Source organism: Balaenoptera acutorostrata, chromosome 1 (assembly GCF_949987535.1).
Source record: "Balaenoptera acutorostrata chromosome 1, mBalAcu1.1, whole genome shotgun sequence".
In the NCBI taxonomy this organism is placed as follows: Eukaryota; Metazoa; Chordata; class Mammalia; order Artiodactyla; family Balaenopteridae; genus Balaenoptera; species Balaenoptera acutorostrata.
In genome coordinates, this window is record NC_080064.1 from 151468837 (window position 1) to 151482173 (window position 13337).

At 38.9% G+C, this 13337-nt stretch overlaps 1 protein-coding gene across 2 annotated transcripts in view; it reads right to left on the reverse strand.

The window, feature by feature from the left end:
• Positions 1-13337, reverse strand: part of FLVCR1 (FLVCR heme transporter 1) — a 40411-nt gene that overhangs the window by 12538 nt on the left and 14536 nt on the right. The window lies entirely within an intron of this gene.

A 13337-nucleotide genomic window follows, 5' to 3' on the forward strand; every position in this document is an offset into this window, starting at 1 on the left:
AGAGACTAATTTAACAAATACCCTTACTCATCACCCTTTTGCTAAACATTAACATTTTGCCATTTTTGCTTTAGATTCATTTTTTTTTTTTTTTTAAAGGATTTTCTTATTTATTTATTTTTTATTTTTGGCTGTGTTGGGTCTTCGGTTCGTGCGAGGGCTTTCTCCAGTTGCGGCAAGCGGGGGCCACTCTTCATCGCGGTGCGCGGGCCTTTCTCTATCGCGGCCCCTCCCGTCGCGGGGCACAGGCTCCAGACGCGCAGGCTCAGCAATTGTGGCTCACGGGCCCAGCTGCTCCGCGGCATGTGGGATCCTCCCAGACCAGGGCTCGAACCCGTGTCCCCTGCATTAGCAGGCAGATTCTCAACCACTGCGCCACCAGGGAAGCCCCTAGATTCATTTTTTGAGACCTTTCTTTTTTTTTGTAAAACTGCCAGAATATAGCTCTTATTCCATTGTCAGGGTTCAGTCTTTTTTTTTTTTTTTTTTTTTTAATATTTTTGCCTTGTTTTGTGTCCTCAATTGGTTTTTCACTTTAGTTACTTTTTTTAAATTAATTAATTAATTTATTTATTTATTTTTGGCTGTGTTGGGTCTTCGTTTCTGTGCGAGGGCTTTCTCTAGTTGTGGCAAGTGGGGGCCACTCTTCATCGCGCTGCGCAGGCCTCTCACCATCGCGGCCTCTCCCGCTGCGGAGCACAGGGTCCAGACGCGCAGGCTCAGCAACTGTGGCTCACGGGCCCAGCCGCTCCGCGGCATGTGGGATCTTCCCAGGCCAGGGCCCGAACCTGCGTCTCCTGCATTAGCAGGCAGGTTCTCAACCACTGCGCCACCAGGGAAGCCCTTGAGACCTTTCTTAATCCTATTCTTCCTCAGAGGTAATCCCCATCCTGATCTTGGTGTTTATTATCGTAGATATTATAACATATGTGTATCAATACACAATCGTTAGAATTATTCTGCATGTATTTAAATTTTATATAAATAATATGGTATTAGTATCCATCTGCAATTTGCTCATATCACTCAATATCATGGTTTTGAGATTTAACCATGTTGATACTGTTAGTTCTAGCTCATCAGTTTTCTCTGGTGTATAATAGTACATTGTGTGAATATACTTCCATTTAATTATCTCTTGTCCTAAGTCAATAGACATGTTAAGGCTTTTTCCAGTTTTTTGCTATTTAAAACAATGTTGCAATAAATACTATGTTTTTGTTCTTATGTATAAGGGTTTCTCTAAGTATGTACCTAGGAGTAAAACTTCTACTTTCTAGATATAGCCAAACTACTCCTCAAAATGGGTGTGCCAGTTTACAGAGTAAGTCCCCTACATATGAACGAGTTCCATTCTGAGAGCGGGCTTGTAAGTCCAATTTGTTCATAAGTCCAACAAAGTTGGGCTTCCCTGGTGGCGCAGTGGTTGAGAATCCGCCTGCCAATGCAGGGGACACGGGTTCGAGCCCTGGTCTGGGAAGATCCCACATGCCGCGGAGCAACTAGGCCCGTGAGCCACAACTACTGAGCCTGCGCGTCTGGAGCCTGTGCTCCGCAACGAGAGAGGCCGCGATAGTGAGAGGCCCGCGCACCGCGATGAAGAGTGGCCCCCACTCGCCGCAACTGGAGAAAGCCCTCACACAAAAACGAAGACCCAACACAGCCAAAAATAAACATAATCAATAAATAATAAATAAAAATTAAAAAAAAAAAAAAAGTCCAACAAAGTTAGCCTAGGTACCCAACTAACACAATCAGCTATATAGTACTGTACTGTAATGGGTTTATAATAATTTTCACACAAATAATACATAAAAAACAAACAAAAATAAAGAAAACATTTTTAATCTTACAGTACAGTACCTTGAAAAGTACAGTAGTACAGTACAACAGCTGACATACAGGGGCTGGCATCAAGTGAACAGGCAAGGAGAGTTACTGACTGGAGGAGGGAGAGGAGGTGGGAGATGGTAGAGCTGAAGGATCATCAGCAATAGGAGACGGGGGGCAAGCTGCAACTTCACTCACGCCTGACGTTGATGGAATGCACGTTTGCATCTTTGAAAGTTCACAAATTGAAGGTTCATATGTAGGGGACTTGCTGTACTACCAACAGAGTTCCTTTACTCTACATCCTTGCCAAATTTGTTTGCATCAGATTAAAAAATTTTTTTCTTTTTTTTGCCTATTTGAATGTGTGGGATTTTGTATCTTACTTTGGTTTTGATTTGCATTTCCTCAATTACTAGTAAGGTTGAGCATCATACATGAGCAATATACACACACACAAACATATAAATGCCTTCTGATTTCCCCGGACTGTTTGCTCTTTTCTTAGTGATTAGTAGGGGTGACTTTTATATTATGGGTACGAAGCCTTTGTTGGTTATATGCATTGCAGACATTTTCTCATAGCCTATGTAATGTCTTTTTAGAACATATCATTATTTTAATGTATATATTTATCAATCTTTTTGTTTAGGGTTTATGTTTTTTGCATTAGGAAATTCTTTTAAGAATACTAAAGATGGTTCCCTTCCCTTCCCTTTATTGCTTCTAAAACATTAAAGTTCTGGGGACTTCCCTGGTGGTCCAGTGGTTAAGACTCCATGCTTCCACTGCAGGAGGCACAGGTTCAATCCCTGCCCTGGTCAGGGAGCTAAGATCCTGCATGCCGTGCCGCGTGGCCAAAAAAAAAAAAAATTAAAGTTCTGATTTTTACCCTTTGATCTTTAATCCACAATTCATTTCCTAATTTCACCTTATTTTTCCTCTATGGCTAATTGATTGTCCCAGGACAATTTACTATGTAGATTCTCTTCTACAAATATCAAGTTTTCATATATGCATAATGTTCTAGTCATCATAGCTGTTTGCAAATATTCTAGTTTTTCTCTATCCAGGCACTTAGTGGCATGGCCATATGACTTTAAAGGTGAGTAAAAGTGATACTTCTCATTTCCTACCTGAGTAATCATGGAGACATGTGCCTGGATCCCTGAGTAATTTGCTGCCTACTCACAGCGAACAGGTAGCATAGGCAAGAAATAAACTTTTTATTTTATTTATTTTTATTTTTTATTTTTTATTTTTTTTATTTTTTTAATGCTATTCTTGTCTGCTTACATTCTTTTTATTTATGTATGTATGTTTGTATGTATGGCTTTGTTGGGTCTTTGTTTCTGTGCGAGGGCTTTCTCTAGTTGTGGCAAGCGGGGGCCACTCTTCATCACGGTGCACAGGCCTCTCACTATCTCGGCCTCTCGTTGCCGAGCACAGGCTCCAGACGTGCAGGCTCAGTAATTGTGGCTCATGGGCCGAGTTGCTCCGTGGCATGTGGGATCTTCCCAGACCAGGGCTCGAACCCGCGTCCCCTGCATTGGCAGGCCGATTCTCAACCACTGCGCCACCAGGGAAGCCCAAGAAATAAACTTTTGATGTGTTTGGCCACTAAGATTTTTTTTTGGTGGGGTTTCATTGCTATAATACAACCTAGCCTATGCCAACTGATACACAGGGCTAGGTCCCTGGGCTCTCTATTCTGTTCCAGTGATCTAATTGTCTATCCCTTACTAATACATGACATCTTGATTACCACTGCTCTATAAATCTTGATATCTGAGAATTAGTTCCTTACCTTGTTCTTTATCAAAATTACCATTGTTGTTCTTGGCCCTTACTTATCTCACAGTAATTTCAGAATTAGCCAAGTTTTATTACAAACCCTGTTTAAGTTGGAGATTGCAAGATGAGGCCTAGGTCTAAAGATCTTATCAAAAACCCCTGGGTAACTAGCCTTTGTTACTCACTTCCCACTGAGTTCAGGAATGCATAGGGACCCAGCTAGGCTAGCCTGAGGAGGCCAAGGAAAATAAAGGAGGCCTGTGCTGAGGCTTCAGTGTACTCTACTGCACTGTACCCTACGGTGATCTCAAGTCTATTCCAGACCTCAGTGAGGACAGCCAGAATCTGAAGAAAGAATTATAATAGCAAAGAATACTGTTAGCTGAATCTAGAGTATGGTATGTGTCTGAGTTTCAGATAGCAAGTAGCTACAGATGGGGACAGTGAGGGATCATGCTTTCTCCAAATAGCCCTAACTCAAAAAAAAGTTTAGGGCTGCTCTGTTTAAAAGAACCTCGACTCGGGTACACTTTAAATATCCCAGGAAACAGAAAAATGGATAAAGAAGTTGTGGTACTTATGTACAATGGAATATCCCTCAGCCATGAAATCAATGTTATAAGGTTAGTAGCAGCATAGTGAGTGGATTTAGGCACGATGATTCTAAGTGAAATATGTCACACAGAAAAAGAAACTTATCATAACATCACTTATAGAGGGAATGTAAAAATCGCTACACATGAACTGAATTATAAAACAGAACAGAGTCACACATTTAGAAAACACACTTATGGCTGCTTAAGGGGAAAGGTGAGGTGGGGTGAGGCATAAACCAAGAGTTTGAAATTAGCACAGATACTGTTCCATAAACCAAATATGTAATAGACAAGACCTACTCATTGCTCAATGAACTGGACTCAACAAGCCCATTCACCGCAGAACAATATATCTGACTAGTAAGAATCTTAAAAAAGTATTTATTGATATCTCTCTGTAAGTGAATCAAGTGGGTGTAAAGTGGCATAAACACAGCAGTGAAAATCAGCTAAACCCCAATATAAAAATAAATTACAAAAAACCCCCCCAAAAACAAAGACAGTGAAGGAGAGAGAAATTCTTACAAAATTCGTTCAGGGGCTGTGATGCAACCTGGATTGACCACATCTAGACCCACAGCTGGATGAGACATAAGGCTGGACACTCTTGGGGCTGAGAGGATTGGTGAGGTTGGGTGAGCAAATGCAGACCCTTTAAAGTAATACTGCGTGGTACCCATTCCATGGCTCCCAAATCTCCAGGTTCAAGGAAATCTTCCTACAGCTAAAACATGTATGGGAAACCCAGACGATGGTACAAAAGTTTCTTGGTTTATTTGGTTCCTGAGTTTTGGACACTAAAAAATCCTGAAAACCTGTCCTAGGAGTGTAGTGCCTATCCAGACTACCCCATGTACAAGTCTGCTCCGATCTTTTGTATATAATACTAGGCATGGAGGGGGACAGGTACAAGTCCAAAAGGTGTGATATGACTCTCACTCATTCAGACACTATGATCCCTAACTATGCACCCCTTCGGTGACAAATATCAAGTCAAGAAACTTCTCCAACTGTCCTGGGGAATATTATTGAATTCTCCATAGGGTTTCCCAACTCCCTCTTTCTAATTCCTTCAACAAGTAAACTCTGTTCAGTTTCTGAAGCCTGTGTCTGTGTCTGGCCTTTCCATCAGTCCAAATCCATAATTGGCATTTGTTAATATAGTGGTCCTGTAAGGTTAACTGGCATTATTACAATCTTGAGTCTTCCAAAAACATGGTATATCCTTCCACTTAATTGAGATCTTCTCTTATGTCTTTCAATGTTTTATAATTTTATCATTTATAAAGTTATTTTTTAACATTTAAGCATAGCTGATTTACATTAAGTTCTTTTTGGTAGATTTATTCCTACACATCTTATACTTCTGGTTGCTATTATAAAAGTTGTCTTTTTATAAGAATGCAATTGATATTTTCACATTGTTAGGTATCTCATCATCTTTCTGAACCCATCCTGATTAGTTCTAATAGAGTCTGTAGGTTCTCTTGAATTATTTTGTAGACCATGGGGTCAGCAGAAACATTATCTGTAAAAGACCAGACAGTAAATATTCTGGCTTTGCAGGCTATATGGTCTCTGATGTGGCAACTCTGCTGCTCTTGTAGTTCACAAGCAGCCACAGACAATATGTAAGCGAACAAAACTTTATAAAAACCGGCAATGGCCGGATTTGGCTCCTAAGACAGTTTGCTGACCTCTGGTATACATAATCATATTATCTGCGAATAATAGCATCTTTTTTCTTTCCAATTCATATACTTTTAATTTTTCCTGTATTAGTGGGCCAGCCAGGACTTTCAGTTGGATGTTGAATAGAAGTGGTGACAATAGGCATCCTTGTTTTAAGGGATACTGCTTATTGATTTTTAAGGGTAATGTTCCTAAGGTTCTGCCTTTGGAATGATGTTTGCTATAGGGTTTTTGTAGATAAACTTTATCAGGTTCAGAAAGTTCATTTTTCTCACAATTGGCTAAGAGTCTTTAACCAATGGGTATTGTATTCTATCAAATGCTTTTTCCTCAGCCATTGGGTAAATTTTCCTCTTTGATCTCTTACTGTGGTCAATTATATGCATACATTTCTAGTACTAAATCATTTCTCACTCCTGAGATAAACCAAACTTCATCAGGATGCAGTATCATTTTTATAAATAGCTGGATTAGGTTTTCTAATATTTTATTTTGGATTTTTACATCTAGGTTCATATGTAAAACTGGCCTATAATTTTTCTCTTACACTGTCCCTGTCTGATTTTGATATCAAGGTTATACTAGCCTCACAAATAAATTGCAGATGATAACAAATAAGTTGCAGGTGGTAACAGTGATTCCTTCCAGGGAGTGGATGACCTGGGGATAGAGATGGGAGAAGACTGACTTTTCATTGTATGTCCTTTGTACCTTTTAAATTCTATACAAATAAAATTTAGAATTAAGAAATGAGAACTCAGGGGACTTCCCTGGTGGTCCAGTGGTTAAGACTCCGTGCTCCCAATGCAGGGGGCCTTGGTTCGATCCTTGGTCAGGGAACCAGATCCCGCATGCCACAATTAAGAGCCCACATGCCGCAACTAAAGATCCCTCATGCCGCAATGAAAATCCCACACAGGGCAACAAAGATCCCACGTGCCATAACTAAGACCTGGCGCAGGGACTTCCTTGGTGTCACAGTGGTTAAGAATCCACCTGCCAATGCAAGGGACATGGGTTCAATCCCTGGTCCAGGAAGATCCCACATGCCACGGAACAACTAAACTTGTGCACCACAACAACTGAGCCTGCGTGCTGCAACTACTGAAGCCTGCGCACCTAGAGCCCATGCTCCACAACAAGAGAAGCCACTGCAATGAGAAGCCTGCACAGAGCAATGAAGACCCAGTGCAGCCAAAAAAAAAAAGACCTGGCACAGTCAAATAAATAAATATTTAAATATTCTTTTAAAAAAAGAAAAAGAAATGAGAACTCGGAGTCTTTATTTTTAAAATAGGTATAATAATCTTTCTATCTCAAAAAGTTAGCTGAGGGGCTTCCCTGGTGGCGCAGTGGTTGAGAATCTGCCTGCCAATGCGGGGGACACGGGTTCGAGCCCTCGTCTGGGAAGATCCCACATGCCACGGAGCAACTGGGCCCGTGAGCCACAACTACTGAGCCTGCGCGTCTGGAGCCTGTGCTCCGCAACAAGAGAGGCCGCGATAGTGAGAGGCCCGTGCACCGCGATGAAGAGTGGTCCCCACTTGCCACAACTGGAGAAAGCCCTCGCACAGAAACGAAGACCCAACACAGTCATAAATAAATAAATAAATAAATAAATAAAAGAACGTGAATTTCTAAAAAAAAAAAGTTAGCTGAAATAATATATATGGAAGTCCTTTACAAATTTCAAACAACTAAACAAATTTTTACCTAATTATTTATGCATAATCAGGTGCTAAATAATGTGCTACAAAACACATAAAAGCTCCACAGAAATCAGAATATTCAGAGACGGTGCCATCTAAGGCCCTTGCTCATGCCACTACCCTCTGCCCCCTTGTCTATCCAAATCTAACCTGTCCTTCAAGGCCAGCCTCAACCACCACCTTTGCTGTGATGCCCTCCCTGCCACCCACACCCCTTCCTTTCTTGTATCTTGTCCCAATTATGTATTCTGAAGGCCTTTAGCATGCACTTGCCATACAACTTCTCTTATGTTGTTATCTTTCTGATAAATAGCTTTTACACTATTGTTTACTTTTCAGAGGTTTACATTATCTCCTCAATTGAATTATAATTATTTCAGGGTGGAAATCATGTATCATGCTTCTTTCTAATCCACACAGCGTCTAGGGCACTATTATACATTTAGTAGATACTTGACAATTATTGGTAGGATAAATGAATAAATGAATGAATAATACAATGAACAATAAGTGAGGTAAACGTTAAGCTAGCTCTTATAGGACCGCTTAAGGAAAAAAAGGACACATTTCAGGTAAAAGAAATAATGGCACAAAATGTATTACATAGATGAGAATTAACAGTGTATATGCATGTGAAGGCATGTTTGTGTTTCTGTGTATGTGGCACAGGGTTGGTTATAAATTTGGCTAAAAGAGAATTTTGTATTGGGAAACAATGAGGTATAAAAGAAGGAAAGAAGCCACCTTAAATGATAGGCTAAAGAAATGAATTTGCTCTACTAGATAACAGTGAGCCACTATATTTTCTCTACTTCCTAGTTATAAATTTTAGGTTTAAGCTAAGCAGTGGAGGTAACCAAAATTAAGAAAAGGAACTGAAGTATTTAATTATGAGATGATATAACATCTGGTATTTGCTTTAAAATATTCCAGGGAATTCCCTGGCTGTCCAGTGGTTACAACTCTGCGCTTTCACTGCCAAGGGCCCGGGTTCGATCCCTGGTTGGGGAACTAAGATCCCACAAGCTGCAGTGTGGCCAAAGCCAAAAAAATAAAAAAATAAAAAGGTAAAATATTCCAGGAAAAAAGCAGAGGAAATAAAAGCAAGATTGGTGAACTGTTGGTAATTGTTGAAGCTGGGTGATGATGGGTACTTAGGAATTCATTAAATTAAACGTTCTACTTTTGTGTTTAATAATTTCCACTAAGAAAAGGGGTGGGGGGAAGTAATCCCAGTAAAAGGGTAAGAGTTTAGGTCACAGCATAATTTGTTACAACTTATAAAACAATTATGTACTCCTGTGTGCACTGCCCCCAAAAAATATAAAGAAAAGAATAGCAGTGAGTGACTTCTGAAGGCAAGTAAGACAGAAATAGGGGGTATTGGTTAATAAACAGTGTTAATACAAGGACAAAAGAATACTCTGCCAGAAAACTCTGAAGGGAACACATTGTGTTGGTGCCTGCAGTCAAAGCTACAGTGTTAGGAGGAATATCTGTCTGCTATGCTGAAAGACCTAGAAGGATGAGACTTTGATAGAGTAGTCAAAATAGATGACAGTTTGCACAGGGTCAAAGAAAGGAATTATTGATGACATTTTCCATATGCTTACAGTGGTCAGAACTATAATTTATAAAGGACCTAAAACACCCTGGGAGAACTCACAAAAGAAGACAGTGCTGGCAGACAGCAGAAACAAGAACTACAATCCTGCAGCCTGTGGAACGAAAACCACATTCACAGAAAGACAGACAAAATGAAAAGGCAGAGTACTTTGTACCAGATGAAGGAACAAGATAAAACCCCAGAAAAACAATTAAATGAAGTGAAGGTAGGCAATCTTCCAGAAAAAGAATTCAGAATAATGATAGTGAAGATGATCCAGGACCTCGGAAAAAGAATGGAGACCAAGAAGATGCAAGAAATGTTTAACAAGGACCTAGAAGAGTTAAAGAACAAACACCTAGAAGAATTAAAGAACAAACAAACAGAGATGACAATACAATAAGTGAAATGAAAAATACACTAGAAGGAATCAATAGGAGAATATTTGAGGCAGAAGAACAGATAAGTGACCTGGAAGACAGAATGGTGGAATTCACTGCCATGGAACAGAATAAAGAAAAAAGAATGAAAACAAATGAAGACAGCCTAAGAGACCTGTGGGACAACATTAAATACACCAATATTTGCATTATAGGGGTCCCAGAAGGAGAAGAGAGAGAGAAAGGACCAGAGAAAATATTTGAAGAGATTATAGTCGAAAACTTCCCTAACATGGGAAAGGAAATAACCACCCAAGTCCAGGAAGAGCAGAGAGTCCCAGGCAGGATAAACCCAAAAGGAAACACGCCGAGACACATAGTAATCAAACTGACAAAAATTAAAGACAAAGAAAAATTATTAAAAGCAACAAGGGAAAAACGACAAATAACATACAAGGGAACTCCCAAAAGGTTAACAATTGATTTCTAAGCAGAAACTCTACAAGCCAGAAGGGAGTGGCACGATATATTTAAAGTGATGAAAGGGAAGAACCTACAACCAAGATTACTCTACCTGGCAAGGATCTCATTCAGATTTGACGGAGAAATCAAAAGCTTTACAGACAAGGAAAAGCTCAGAGAATTCAGCACCACCAAACCAGCTCTACAACAAATGCTAAAGGAACTTCTCTAAGTGGGAAACACAAAAGACAGAAAGGACCTACAAAAACAAACCCAAAACAATTAAGAAAATGGTCATAGGAACATACATATTGATAATTACCTTAAACGTGAATGGATTAAATGCTCCAACCAAAAGGCGCAGGCTCACTGAATGGATACAAAAACAAGACCCATATATATGCTATCTACAAGAGACCCACTTCAGACCTAGGGACACATACAGACTGAAAGTGAGGGAATGGAAAAAGATATTCCATGCACATGGAAATCGAAAGAAAGCTGGAGTAGCAATACTCATATGAGATAAAATAGACTTTAAAATAAAGAATGTTACAAGAGACAAGGAAGGACACTATATGATGATCAAGGGATCAATCCAAGAAGAAGACATAACAATTATAAATATATACGTACCCAAAGAGGAGCACCTCAATACATAAGGCAAATGCTAACAGCTATAAAAGAGGAAATCGACAGGAACACAATAAAAGTGCAGGACTTTAACACCTCACTTACACCAACGGACACATCATCCAGACAGAAAATTAATAAGGAAACACAAGCTTTAAATTACACAATAGACCAGACAGATTTAATTGATATTTATAGGACATTCCATCCAAAAACAGCAGATTACACTTTCTTCTCAAGTGGGCACGGAACATTCTCCAGGATAGATCACATCTTGGGTCACAAATCAAGCCTCAGTAAATTTAAGAAAATTGAAATCATATCAAGCATCTTTTCCAACCACAATGCTATGAGATTAGAAATCAATTACAGGGGAAAACACATAAAAAATACAAACACATGGAGGCTAAACAATACACTACTTAATAACCAAGAGATCACTGAAGAAATCAAAGAGGAAATCAAAAAATACCTAGAAACAAATGACAATGAAAACACAATGACCCAAAACCTATGGGATGCAGCAAAAGCAGTTCTAAAAGGGAAGTTTATAGCAATACAAGTCTACCTCAAGAAGCAAGAAAAATCTCAAATAAACAATTTAACCTTACACCTAAAGAAACTAGAGAAAGAAGAACAAACAAAACCCAAAGTTAGTAGGAGGAAAGAAATCATAAAGATCAGAGCATAAATAAATGAAATAAAAACAAAGAAAACAATAGCAAAGATCAATAAAACTAAAAGCTGGTTCTTTGAGAAGATAAACAAAATTGATAAACCTTTAGCCAGACTCACCAAGAAAAAGAGGGAGAGGACTCAATCAATAAAATTAGACATGAAAAAGGAGAAGTTAACAACAGACACTGCAGAAATACAAAGCATCATAAGAGACTACTACCAGCAACTCTATGCCAATAAAATGGACAACCTGGAAGAAATGGACAAATTCTTAGAAAGGTATAACCTTGAAAGACTGAACCAGGGAGAAATAGAAAATATGAACAGACCAATCACAAGTAATGAAATTGAAACTGTGATTAAAATTCTTCCAACAAACAAAAGTCCAGGACCAGATGGCTTCACAGGTGAATTCTATCAAACATTTAGAGAAGAGCTAACACCCATCCTTCTCAAACTCTTCCCAAAAACTGCAGAGGAAGGAACACTCCCAAACTCATTCTATGAGGCCACCATCACCCTGATACCAAAACCAGACAAAGATACTACAAAAAAAGAAAATTACACACCAGTATCACTGATGAATATAGATGCAAAAATCCTCAACAAAATACTAGCAAACAGAATCCAACAACACATTAAAAGACTCATACACCATGATCAAGTGGGATTTATCCCAGGGATGCAAGGATTCTTCAGTATACGCGAATCAATCAATGTGATACACCATGTTAACAAACTGAAGAATAAAAACCATATGATCATCTCAATAGATGCAGAAAAAGTTTTTGACAAAATTAACACCCATTTATGATAAAAACTCTCCAGAAAGTGGGCATAGAGGGAACCTACCTCAACATAATAAAGGCCATATATGACAAACCCACAGCAAACATCATTTTCAATGGTGTAAAACATTTTTCTTAGAGGAAAGCATTTCCTCTAAGCTCAGGAACAAGACAAGGATGTCCACTCTCGCAACTATTATTCAACATAGTTTTGGAAGTCCTAGCCACGGCAATCAGAGAAGAAAAAGAAATACAAATTGGAAAAGAAGAAGGAAAACTGTCACTGTTTGCAGATGACATGATACTATACATAGAGAATCCTAAAGAATCCTAAAGACGCCACCAGAAAACTACTAGAGCTAATCAATGAATTTGGTAAAGTTGCAGAATACAAAATTAATGCACAGAAATGTCTTGCATTCCTATACACTAACAACGAAAGATCAGAAAAAGAAATTAAGGAAACAATCCCATTCACCACTGCAACAAAAAGAATAAAATACCTAGGAATAAACCTACCTAAGGAGGTAAAAGACCTGTACTCAGAAAACTATAAGACACTGATGAAAGAAATCAAAGATGACACAAACAGATGGAGAGATATACCATGTTCCTGGATTGGAAGAATCAATATTGTGAAAATGACTATACTACCCAAAGCAATCTACAGATTCAATGCAATCCTTATCAAATTACCAGTGAAATTTTTTACAGAACTAGAACAAAAATCTTAAAATGTGTATGGAGACAAAAATGACCCCAAATAGCCAAAGCAGTCTTGAGGGAAAAAAACAGAGCTGGAGGAATCAGACTCCCTGACTTCAGACTATACTACAAAGCTACAGTAATCAAGACAATATGGTACTGGGACAAAAACAGAAATATAGATCAATGGAACAGGATAGAAAGCCCACAGGTAAATCCACGCACCTATGGTCAACTAATCCATGACAAAGGAGGCAAGGATATACAATGGAGAAAAGACAGTCTCTTCAATAAGTGGTGCTGGGAGAACTGGACAGCTACATGTAAAAGAATGAAATAGAACACTCCCTAACACCATACACAAAAATAAACTCAATATGGATTAGAGACCTAAATGTAAGACTGGACAGTATAAAACTCTTAGAGGAAAACATAGGAAGAACACTCTTTGACATAAATCACAG